Source organism: Ochotona princeps, chromosome 18, assembly GCF_030435755.1.
Source record: "Ochotona princeps isolate mOchPri1 chromosome 18, mOchPri1.hap1, whole genome shotgun sequence".
In the NCBI taxonomy this organism is placed as follows: domain Eukaryota; kingdom Metazoa; phylum Chordata; class Mammalia; order Lagomorpha; family Ochotonidae; genus Ochotona; species Ochotona princeps.
Genome location: NC_080849.1, coordinates 51247478 through 51259510, shown reverse-complemented (window position 1 = coordinate 51259510; position 12033 = coordinate 51247478). Strand labels below are relative to the sequence as shown.

Here is a 12033-nt window from a genome sequence, read left to right as displayed (position 1 = left end):
AGGACTCAGTGGATGAGCTGCTGTTTTTGCTGGGACAAGCCGCCCTCTGAACCTGCCATCAGGAGAGCAGCTATTCTAAGAAAAACAGAAGTGATGCTGCTCGCTCCTCTTCCCCATTCAACCATGGTCTGTCTTCCTTTGTATCTTAACCTCAGCTGAGAAGTAAGGGACGAGAGTGGAACCTCTGGGTGTGACCGTCAGCAGGCAGGGTGCAGAGGCCTCCCAGCCACTGAAGCTGGGGCACTCCTTGGCTCAGAGGGGCCGGACTCTGGACTCTGCCAGGTCTGCCACCAATGAAATCCCGAGAGGCAAGTACACTGGACGGTGGCAGCAGAGAGGGACGGTGCTTCTTAGTCACATAGCTGTGTTCTTCGGCACGGGTGATGTCCTGGTGATTCTGCTCTTGGAATACATTCGTCGGAGAGTCTGAGATGTGGGATGGAGTGCTAGTTTTGACTCCTGTCCTTCAACAAGTTGCCCTCATTTCTTCTTTTAATGTGTTAATGTTGGGGAGGGCGTTGTGGTGCGCTGGTTTAAGCCTTTGCTGGTAGTGCCAGCGTCCCGTGTTAGAGTGCCTGCTTGCTCTGCTTGCTCTGCTTCCCATCCAGCTCCCTGTAAATGCACCTGGAAAGGCAGTGGAAGACAGCACAAGTGCTGGGGTCCCTACCACCCTACGTGGGAGACGCGGATGAAGCTCCCAGTGCCTGGTCCAGTACTAGGTGTTGTGGCCACCTGGTGAGTGAACCGGGAGGATAGAAAATCTCTTTTCTATTTGGTACTCTGCCTTTCAAAGGAATAAAATGGAATAAAATAGTTGTTTTTTTTTTTTTTTAATGATGGTGCTGGGCCCAGCGTGGTAGCCTAGTGGCTAAATCTTCACCTTGCATGCACTAGGATCCCATATGTGCACTGGTTCATGTCCTGGCTGCCCCACTTCCCATTCAGCTCCCTGCTTGTGGCCTGGGAAATGAGTAGAGGCAAGCCCAAAGTCTTGGGACCTTGCACCTGTGTGGGAGACCCAGAAGAAGCTCCTGTCTGCTGGCTTCAGATTGGCTCAGCTCTGGCCGTTGTGGCTACTTCGGGAGTGGACTAGCAGAGGGAAGATCTTGCTCTCTGAGAAATCTGCCTTTCTAATAAAAAAAATTAATGAGTCTTTAAAAAAGTATGGTGGTTCTAAGGGCTAGTCAGACAAGAGCAGAGATAGGAGGCAGTCTGACCCAACACTTCACAGACCATGGAAACCCACCCACAAGCAGTCTAAATAACAATTTCAGGCACGGACTTTTAAGAGTGTTTAATATGTTGAAGGACATAAAAATAAAAAATTTAAGTTTGACAAGGAATTAAAAACTATACAATGAAAAAAATGAAAGACCTACAATAGCGGGGCTGGTGCCGTGGTACAGAGAGCCAGTCCTCTGCTTGTGGTGCCAGCATTCCAGGACACTGATTCGTGTCCTGGCTGTTCTACTTTCCACCCAGCTCCCTGCTTATGGCCTGGGAAAGCAGCAGGGAATGGCTCAAGTGCTTGAGCCCCTGAACTCACATGGGAGATCAGAAAGAAGCTCCTGGCTTCTGGCTCCTGGCTTTGTATTAGTTCAGCTCTGGCCATTGCAGCCATTTGAGGGAGTGAACCAGAAGATGGAAGATTCTCTCTCTCTCTCTTTCAAGTACAACACATGTTTAAAAAATAAGGACCTACAATGGAAAAAGTAGAAAAATGTTAAGATATCAATGAATGGGCTTGTCACCGTATTAGGTACATCTATAGAAGGAACCAAAGAAAGTCTCCTAAAGTAACTCTCAGAGAGACGGAAAGAAAAGATGTAAAATAGACAAGGTAAAGTGAAAGACGCTAACACAGGCCTAAGTGGAGCCCCAGAAGGACAGGAGACATTCAGTGGGACAGAAGCAGTACTGACACAGACAGTAGCTCCAGCTTGTCCATGTAACATGCTTCCCTCGGTGTCTGGGACATTTTACATGTGGTCAGTGGAGGTCAACCTTCTTCATTGTTGTTTTTTTCTTCCATCCTTGATCCTGTGAAGGATTTGTGATATTGGCAGTACTGCTAGGCAAATACCTAGGTTTGGCAAATACCTCATCGCAGTCTGGGGGGGATCAGCTTGTACTTCCGACCTGGGACTTGGGTTCACACTGGTTGAGATGCCTCCCTATGGGGACACGGCTCTAAATGGATGTTGAGGTTCCACTGCAGAGCTCTGGGGATCATCATGCTTTATTGATGGCTGTCTGTCTATGGGGAAATGGGTGCTTGAGTCTCTGGTGACCCCCCCTTCCCCCCCAGCAATTGCCCCTTTGAGCAAACAGCCATCGGCATCTGACTTGATGCCAGAGTGGGGATGACCTTCCGTCACTGCCAGCCAGACCACCGGGCGTGGCTTCCTCCGTGAAATGGAAGCCTACTTTGTGAGGGTCTAGACTGTGGGAATCCGCACTCAGTGCTGGGCTGTGTGGATGAATCTGTGCTTGTGTGTCCCCGGGGAAGAGCGGGGTGGCAGGTGAGCAGGGCTCCAGGTGTTGCGTCTCAAGTGCGGCACTCGATTCTCTGGATTTGAGCTTCATCTTTTTTCCTGTAGAGCACTGTGCACATTTTCAAGCTATGTGCATTCGCATCCATCATCTTAATATTTAAGTTTGTTTATCCTATTCAGAGGTGTCACGCAAGATCCGTAAATAGTGTTTTCTCAAGTATATAGAGTGAAGTCTGGTGCCTCTTGGATTTGGGACCAAGCTTTCTTTCTTGAACTTGAGACCATCGAATCCCAAATATGAGACAATCATGGCCCATTTTAACCGAATACTCATAAGTTACTTCTTCTTTGCAAATGGACTTTTATTCTTTATAAGCTAAAAAAGTTACAGTGACAGACTATGTAAATATGTATATATTCTGCACTGCTTTGAAATATGTACCTTCTGAATGGCTAAATCTAGCTAAATAAAATAGGTTTTATCACATGGTAGCCATTGTTTGGTGACAACATGTAACGTTTGCTCTGTATGCATATATCAAGAATAAAAGTATATGACTACTAACTGTAGTCACTGTACCGTAGGAGGGGTTTTCATTGAGTTCATGCGAAGCTGTGCTTTATTTCACTTCTGTTTGCACCAAAACAACCTTATCTTTTCGTTTCATTTCTGTGGAAATTTTGAAGTTCGCCCACATCCGAGATCCCTTGAACTTATTTTTCCTATCTAGCCATAACTATGTAAATGAATTTCAAAACATTTGTGACTTGTGGGAATGTATACCTTTGAAATACTTGATGACTATACTATTTCTGAATGCCAGCAAGCTTTTGATTTCTTGTATTTTCCTCACTGGTTTTATTTATTTTATTTTTGTTCGAATGGCCGAGAAGAGGCAGAGAGGCCTTCCATCTGCAGGTTGTTCTGGGTCTCCCACGTGGGTGCAGGGTCCCAAGGCCTTGATCCATCCTCGACTGCTTTCCCAGGCCACAAGCAGGGAGCTGGATCAGAAATAGAGCAGCCAGGGCTTCAACTGATGCCCCTATGGAATGGTGGTGTCACAGGTGGAGGCCAAGTCTACTATACCATGACCCACAGCTCTGGCCCCTCTTCCTTTATTCCTCCATTTTACTTGAGAGAGAGAGAGAGAGAGGGAGAGAATGAATGAGAATAAATGAGAATTTCCATCCACTGGTTCGCTCCCCAAATTTCCACAATTTAGGTGTCTTCCCATGGGTGGCAGAGACCCAAGAACTTAAATCGTCACCTGCTACCTGCTTTGGACACACATTAGCAGAAAGCTGCAATTGGGAGATGGAGCAGGGATTTGATTTCTGACAACTCGGAGGCATTCAGGACCATTTTGTTTGTAGTTCCAGAATCTTTGAACGGCATCCAGCTACAAAATACTTCATTCCTCTCCTGTGCCTATACACCACAGCACGGTGGCACAGGAAGTAGCTCTCTGGGAAGTCCACTGGGGGTTTCAGGACCAAAGGTCGGTTCTCTGCCCTTGAGTGCTCAGACTGTCCACTACAGGGCCTTGGGCTCTCCTGGGTGAATGTGAATGGGGTTTGGTTGGCTGCTTTGTACAAAGCCCAGTGGAGGGAGGGACCCCGGTAGCTGAAGCCTTCAAGCAGTGCCCTGTGGGTAGCTCTGGCCTGCGCACTGCATTTCAATGCAGATTCTCTGAAATCTGTAAGGGTGGACAGCAGTGCTTCTAGCTGAATGACCCCAGGATTTCAGAACTCGGAAAGAGTGCTGGTGTTGTTGAGAACTTGACCTGGGACTGGGAGGGAGGTAGAGCCTGGGTCTTTCCAGGTGGGGCTGGGTGCCCTGAAGCCCTGAGGGCACCTGCTGACCTCATCTGTTACCTGTAGTCCAGGCCTTTCTCCCTCGGCCTTCCTCCACTGTGGGACTAGGCCGGTGTGCATGGCCCTGTCCTGATCACCGTGCTTTCCCACTGCCTGTGGCTGGCTCCACAGACCAGCTCCCAGCCCAGACTCCATACATGGCAGCGGGTGCCACGGCTCTGTTTGGCATGGTCTGCCCTCAGCCCTGGCCTTTGCATGTACCAGCGGGTGCTGCAGTCCCACAGAGGTGAGCCCACAATGCCTCTACAGATTCTACCCCCAGATCTGGTTCCTGCACATTCTGGTGGGTGCTGCAGCCCAGCCTGATGTGGCCAGTCTCCTGCTCCAGCACTTGCTGATGAGCACTGCGGCCTAACCCACCCACGCATACCCTCCAGCCCCAGCTTTTGTGTACACCAGGGGGCATGGGCAAAGCTGTTTAGCCTAAGCCAGGTCTCCCACATGTGCGGCTGTCGCTGCCTGATACAGACATGCCCTCCAGTTTTCCTCTCAAGCACTCTGTCTCAGCTCCCCTGCCTACCTGTGAGTGCATTGGTCAGGTGTATGGGAGACCCATACACCTTGTCAAACGCGCCCGTAGCCACGCCCACTGCAAGACATCCCTTGACCCCCTTCACCAGGCAATCTTTTACTTCCTACCCCTCAGCCTGGGGCCCGTGGGCAGCATGTCCTGGCCCGGTGTTCCCCAGCTCCCCCACATATCATTAAAAAAGACAGAAGATGACCTGATGTAATAGTCCAGTGGCTAAAGTCGTCACCTGATATACACTATATATGGCACCGGTTCTAATCCCGGCAGCCCCGCTTCCCATCCAGCTCCCTGCTTGTGGCCTCGGAAAGCAGTCGAGGATGGATCAAGGCCTTGGGACCCTGCACCCGCGTGGGAAACCCGGAGGAAGCTCCTGGCTCCTGGCTTTGAATTGGCTCAGCTCTGGCCATTGCAGCCGCTTGGAGAATAAACCAGCAGATAAAAGATCTTTATTTCTGCTTCTCTTTGTAAATCTGACTTGCTAATAAAAAAAAAAATCTTAAAAAAAAGAAAAAAGAAAAAAAGCATAGGCAGCTGTGCTGGTATATTGGTATAGTTTACACAAATTTGACATTAACCCGGCCCAGAATGTCCACCAGCTACTACTGGCTGCTTCTCTCCCAGCAGTGTAATGCTCGCCTAGGTACGAGGCAGCCTAGGCTGTTGTCTGCAGGTGGAGAAGGCATTCAGTGCTTCAGTATGGAGGAGGCCACATGTTGATGACTTTGCCCAACTGTAGGCTGATGTGAATGAAGTGAGCACACGGAAGGTGCCTGGGGCCAAGGTAGGATGTTTGCTGGGTTAGCGCATTATATTTGTAGCATGGTATTTCTGGTTTCTTCTAGGCTTATTGCAACATCACCCCTCATAAGTTCAGAAGCACCTGTCCATTATGGACTAATCATGCTCTTCTTAAAAAGCACTTTAAACCAGATGAAATAAAAAATTTTAAATTACTCTGTGTTTTAACTTAATTTATAAGAGATCCATTTAAGCCATTCCTCACTTTTAGGCAGTGGACTTTTTTTTGTGCTCGGTTCTTTTGTTCTTGTAACAATATCCCTGGGAATTGGATTCCTTGTCTATGGGTCTTGTAATTCCCTTTCCACAGGAGGCAGGTGGATTTCTAATGCCATCAACCATGGAAATTTCTTGTTTGTGTCCTAGACTCCAGGCCTCTGGAAAGATTTCTAAAGGTCTCAGAGCAGTGCTTTGGTGTGTTTGGAGTAGAGGAGTTGGTTGGAGTGTGGCCACCATGGTGGAGAGTGGAGTGGCCTGGGAGAAGAGGCCACCTCGTTCAAGTCACAATGCCTTCCTGCAGAGCTGGGCTGCAAAGACTTTGAGGCCCTTTATTCATGTTCTGTAAGATAATGAATCTTCAGTTGATTAGTGATGTCTGCTGTGAGAGCAGGGCTAGGAAGTGGAGTCCGCACGCTCTGTCTCCACGAGGAGGACACTTGGGGGTCATGCAGCAGTTCTGCAGTGATTCCTGCATGTCACCTCAGTTCCCATAGTGGGGTGGTGCCTGGAGTGTCACACAAGAGCAGCCAGCAGTCTGTGGTTCCCCCACTACATGATTGTACATCCAACTGTATGACTGTAGATCCGACTGTATGACTGTAGATCCGACTGTGACTGTAGATCAGACTGTGTGACTGTAGATCTGACTGTGACTGTAGATCTGACTGCGTGGCTGTAGATCCGACTGTGTGACTGTACATCCGACTGTGTGACTGTAGATCCATCTGTGACTATAGATCTGACTGCGTGGCTGTAGATCCGACTGTGTGACTGTACATCCGACTGTGTGACTGTAGATCCATCTGTGACTATAGATCCGACTGCATGGCCGTAGATCCGACTGCGTGGTTGTAGATCCGACTGCGTGGCTGTAGATCCGACTGCGTGACTGTACATCCGACTGTGTGACTGTAGATCCGACTGCGTGACTGTATATCCGACTGTGTGACTGTAGATCCGTCTGTGACTGTAGATCTGTCTGTGTGACTGTAGATCTGACTGTGTGACTGTAGATCCGACAGTGTGACTTTAGATCCGACTGTGTGGCTGTAGATCTGACTGTGTGGCTGTAGATCTGACTGTGTGACTGTAGATCCGACAGTGTGACTTTAGATCCGACTGTGTGGCTGTAGATCTGACTGTGTGGCTGTAGACCCGACAGTGTGGCTGTAGATCCGACAGTGGCTGTAGATCCGACTGCGTGACTGTAGATTCGTCTGTGACTGTAGATCCAACTGTGTGACTGTAGATCTGACTGTGTGGCTGTAGATCTGACTGCGTGACTGTAGATCCGACAGTGTGACTGTAGATCTGACTGCGTGACTATAGATACGACTGTGTGGCTGTAGATCCTACTGTGTGGCTGTAGATCGACTGCGTGGCTGTAGATAGACTGCGTGGCTGTAGATACGACTATGTGACTGTAGAGCTAACTGTGGTGCGTGAACATGGCAGTTCATATGACAGATGGTGCTCCATGAGCACGTGGCTGTTCTCAGAGAACGGTGTGATTGCCTGTAAGTAGGGCTGGATGTTAGAAATGTGTGCTTGGCAGGGAGGTGGATTCCACCTGCCGAACACTTTCAGAGTCGTCGCTCAGATTACGAGAAGTGGCTTCTGCCTCCACCGAGCAGCTGTGTGACCCTGAGTGTCACGCAGCTTCCCTTGTCTTGCATAACCAGGAGAGCGGAGCAGATGGGCTGTGATGTGGTCAAGTGCAGAAAGCGGCCTTAGTTTGTAAGAATGTGCGGCTTTTTTCAGTGCAGTGGGCAGCCGTGCCCTCCGGCTTGACTTTCTCATTCTCTTTCTTCGGAAGCTTTGATTCCATCCTGCTTCCTACCTTCTCTTCGTTCGTGATAGTCGTGGGTGGGTCCTTCCTGCTGGTGTGTGTGTGTTATGTTGTTTCTGGAGTTGCAGGTCACCTCTGGGGTTGTGGCAGGAAAGGCCATGCGGGAACCGAGGGCCTCCCCTGGTGGCCAGCCGGGGTACAGCAGGCATTGTGGCAGAGCGAGGGGTGCCGGTCCGTGGGAAGCTGGGCAGTGCCAGCTGTCTCAAGGCCGCTGGCCAGCAAGGATTATTCCATGTTCTTCTCTGTTAAAAATGTTTCTTTCTCAGAGGCAAGCCAAAAGTTCCCTGTCCTCTTGTCCCATTTTTTTCTTTGCTACCAAATATGGAAGAGAAATGTGGAGAGTAGAATTGTTAGAGAGGAGAAAGAAATAGAGTATATTTGACTAGACATTCTGAATTTCAACAGGCTTGTCTTTTTGAACAATTTGATCTTTTAACTTGAGCCATTTGTAGGTGGCAAAGAGTACAGTAAAGTGATTGTAAGACTTGTGTGTGTTTAAAGACTTTATTTTATTTTTATTGGAAAGGCAGATATACAGAGAGAAGGAGTAACAAAGAGAAAGATCTACTGTCTGCTGATTCACTCCCCAAGTGGCTGCAACAGCTGGAGCTGCGCTGATTCGAAGCTAGGAGTCAGGAGCTTCCTCTGGGTCTCCCACGTGGGTGCAGGGTCCCAAGGCTTTGCGCCATCCTCAACTGCTTTTCCAGGCCACAAGCAGGGAGCTGGATGGGAAGTGGAGCAGCCAGGGTAAGATCTGGCCTCCTCCCATATGGGATCCTGGCAGTTGCAAGGTGAGGATTTAGCCACTAGGCTGTTATTCCTGGCCCTTTTTGTGCTTTTAAAGATTTACTTATTTGGTCCTGGTGCAATAGCCTAGTGGTTACATCCTCACCTTGCACACACTGGGATCCCATAGGAATACCAGTTTGTGTCCTGGCTACACTACAGTAAATGGACAGACTGCAAACGCATTTCCCAGGACAACATTCTAAACAGGATTACGCACCTTGGGCCAGGGCCTGGGAGCACATGCGTGATGACTTGTCCTAACCAGGGCCTCTGGCTATGAGTAACGAGAAGCCTTTTAGAGGAGCAGTTGTTGGCTCGAACGTAGAGTTAGCCTGTGCATCAGCCGAGAGAATACCAAGAATGACAAAGGGATGGAGCTGGAGACTTGAGGAGCTGGTGAGCTCTGGGCCCTGGGTTCACCACAGATGGCACTGCACCGCCTGGCTCTGCCCGTCTGCTTGCCCCTGGCTAACCCCAGCAGCACCAGCACTGTTCACACTTCCAGAAGCCAGAGAGAGTGCCCACAGTACTCCATCGGTGGAGCATGGCCTCTGGCTGGCCTGCGGCAGGTGGGATTGTTAAACACTTAAATGCTTGGAGAATGAATGAACACTGAGAAAGAGAATTTTCAAAGTGTGATAAAGAGAATTTGAATTGAGGGTGCTCCATGTAGTTCATGGGTCAGTTGAACTGATGAAAGGCCTACGTGTTCTGCAGGTGCAGGGGCCAGGGCAGGTGTCACACTCAGTTTCTGATTTCTCAGAGTTGGCGTGGACAACAGGACAGCAAGGATCTGCTCATCCACAGCGGGGCTTAAAAGCCACCAAGATGAAAGGAGCTGAGCTGTGACTGGAGTTGGAGTGGCGGGTGGACAGCCCCGATGCCACAGCGGCACGGCTCGGAAGCTGAGACTGGGATTTTGTTTCTGCCTTGGCCTCTTTGAGCTCTGTGCACTGATTGACTGGCAAGCTGCAGGGCTCTGTGCACTGATTGGCTGGCATGCTGCAGGAACGGCTCTGGGGCCGGCCACTGTCACCGGGTGAGTCCTGCAGGAGGTTCTGATGAGTGGCCCCAGCCAGGGCTCCCCAGGCTCCCCACACCAGGAGCGAGAGGGGAACGGGCAGTCCAGCTGGTCGGCTGTGAAACACCTGTCTTCCTAGGTCAGTGTCAGTGGTTTCAGCACCTTCTCCTTGAGCCTTTGGCTTTCAGAGTTGATCCTCGGATGTAAGAGAACCACATGGCTGCTTGTTCCTTTGCTCCTTGAATATGAGTGTGCCTGGGTTCCCTCGTGTTTGTGGGTCTCAGAGCGCCTGCACAGTTCTTTGCAAAGGGAGCGCGTTGATGATGCTACCAGCCTGAATGGGGCCTCTTTCAGCTTCACCTCGGCTCGCAAGAGCAGCTCTTAGCTGACAAGGGAACAGTGCGTGGCTCGCCTTGCTCTGCTGTGTGGGCAGTTTCCTGACTTCTGTTCTCACTTCTGTGTTGAATTTTTAATTTCCACTGCCGTATTTTCGATTTCCAGGAGGTTGGCCCTGGTCTTCAATCTTTTAAAATAGCATCCTGCTCTTTTGTGCTTGGGGTTTCTCTGTCGGGAGTTGCTCAGCTGAGGGCTTCTTTGTAAAAGATTAAAACGCACATTGGCTGCTCTGTGTGCTCTTGGCCAGGGCTGGGGGAGAGCGAGGGGCTTTTCCTCAGGGGTCCCAAATAGGAGGTGCTTCTATGAGATCCTGGGTAAATGCAATGACACAGTGTTGAGTTTGTGTGCACGGGTTTCTGATAAATGTTTATTTACCCATGCATGGGAGGGGTGTCTGCAAAGACTTGGTAGAAAAATGCATAAAAGGAAAAGAAAAAACTGCATAGGTTTTAACCTCTTTTTGAACCCAACTAAACTTACCTTTTCATCCCATTTGCCACAAACTCTTTGGACTTCCCTTGGGTCAGGCTCTGCTGGCTGGTTGTTTTTCCCAGAGAGGAACTTGCTGGTTCTGCTCACGTGGGCGACACTCGGCTCCTTCCTTCACTGTCCCTGGTGTCCCCTGGCCCCGCCCATGTGTGCTGCAGGTTTGCTGGAGGCTACATCTTCATCTCCTCCTGGACTTCAGGCCTTGCGGTCCCCTGAGTCTGTGACCAGGACCCCCCCAGGAGCAGTCTTGGGGCAGCCTCTCCTGTGGCCTGGTGGCCCTGTGCTCTAGTTCCTGCTGTGTCCTGTGCTGCTCCGGCCAGAGCTGGCTTCTGCCAGCGGGCTCCCCTGCCTGCTGGCACTTGGGTCTCAGCTGCTGCTTTCCCTGGCACCACTCATCCTCCAGGATTTTCTTACTATCATTTGGGTTATCTCTTCTATCTCTTTGGCTTCGTGCCTTTTAATTCGCAAACCATTATATAGACAGGTTTATTTGCTGACGTGAAAAGCATACAGAGAGACAGAGAGAGCTTCCATCTGCCGTTTCATTCCGCAGTTGTCCCAGTTGGCGCCAGGAACCTAAACTCTATCCAGCTCTCCCATGTGGGTGCAGGGGCCAGGTGCTTAGGACATGATTCCGAGCACAGTCGTAGGGAGCTGGATTGGAAGTGGAGCAACTGGGACTCGAACCAGCGCCTTGGCATGGAATGTTGGCGTCACAAGCATCAGCTTAACATTGGCTCCTCTTAAACCATCTTATAAGGGAGTGACTGTCTGAAGACATGTATTGCAGTCAGCTTGCATATTTCGTTTCCAGTGTGTAACTGGACCCATGCCTAAACAGCATGAAGAAGCTACTTAACAGAGAAATGTTTAAGAAGGCCAGGCAACCAGGCAAAACCAGAGCTGATTATCCAGCTGTCAGTTCTAAAGGGAGCATGTGAGACCTGATGAAATTTGCACTCATAGATCTGGTTTGTGACACCTAGCAAAATAGACTATGCTTTCCTTGGATGCTAAGTGTTTGAACAAAGTCAAATCTATTTGTACCAACACAATGTGGCTTATCAACCTACTTCTTCCTTGGGCGTCTCCTGAGATGTCTTAAGTTTTTAGAAATACTTGTGTTGTGAACTCTAGCGCAGTGGCATAGTGGGTAAAGCCACCACCTGTGGCAGCAGCATCCTGTATGGGTGCAGGTTTGAGTCTCTGCTGCTCTGCTTCCAGTCTGGCTCCCTGCTAACACCCCTGGGAGAGCAGTGGAAGATTGCCAAAGCCCACATGGGAGACCCAGAATAAGCTTCCGGCTCCTGGCTTCACACCAGCCCGGCTCCACCTGCTGAGCAGGAATGATCCCATGGATGAAAGATCTCTCTGTATAACTCTGCCTTTCAAGTAAATAAGGAACTTTTAAAAAGTACATATGTTGTGAGCATGTTTGTTGCAGCTTAATTATTTTCTAAAAGAGAGAGGTGTGGGGATGGGTGTTGGGGAGAATCTGCCATTTGCTAGTTCTCTTCCCCAAATGCTTGCAACACCTAGGGATGGGCCGGGCGGAAGCCAAGAGCTCCAT

The 12033-nt window shown here is 49.8% G+C and overlaps 1 protein-coding gene across 1 annotated transcript in view; it reads left to right on the top strand.

The window, feature by feature from the left end:
- The window catches only part of RAB31 (RAB31, member RAS oncogene family), a 132473-nt gene that overhangs the window by 50881 nt on the left and 69559 nt on the right, over positions 1-12033 (top strand). The gene's annotated exons all lie outside the window — the stretch shown is intronic.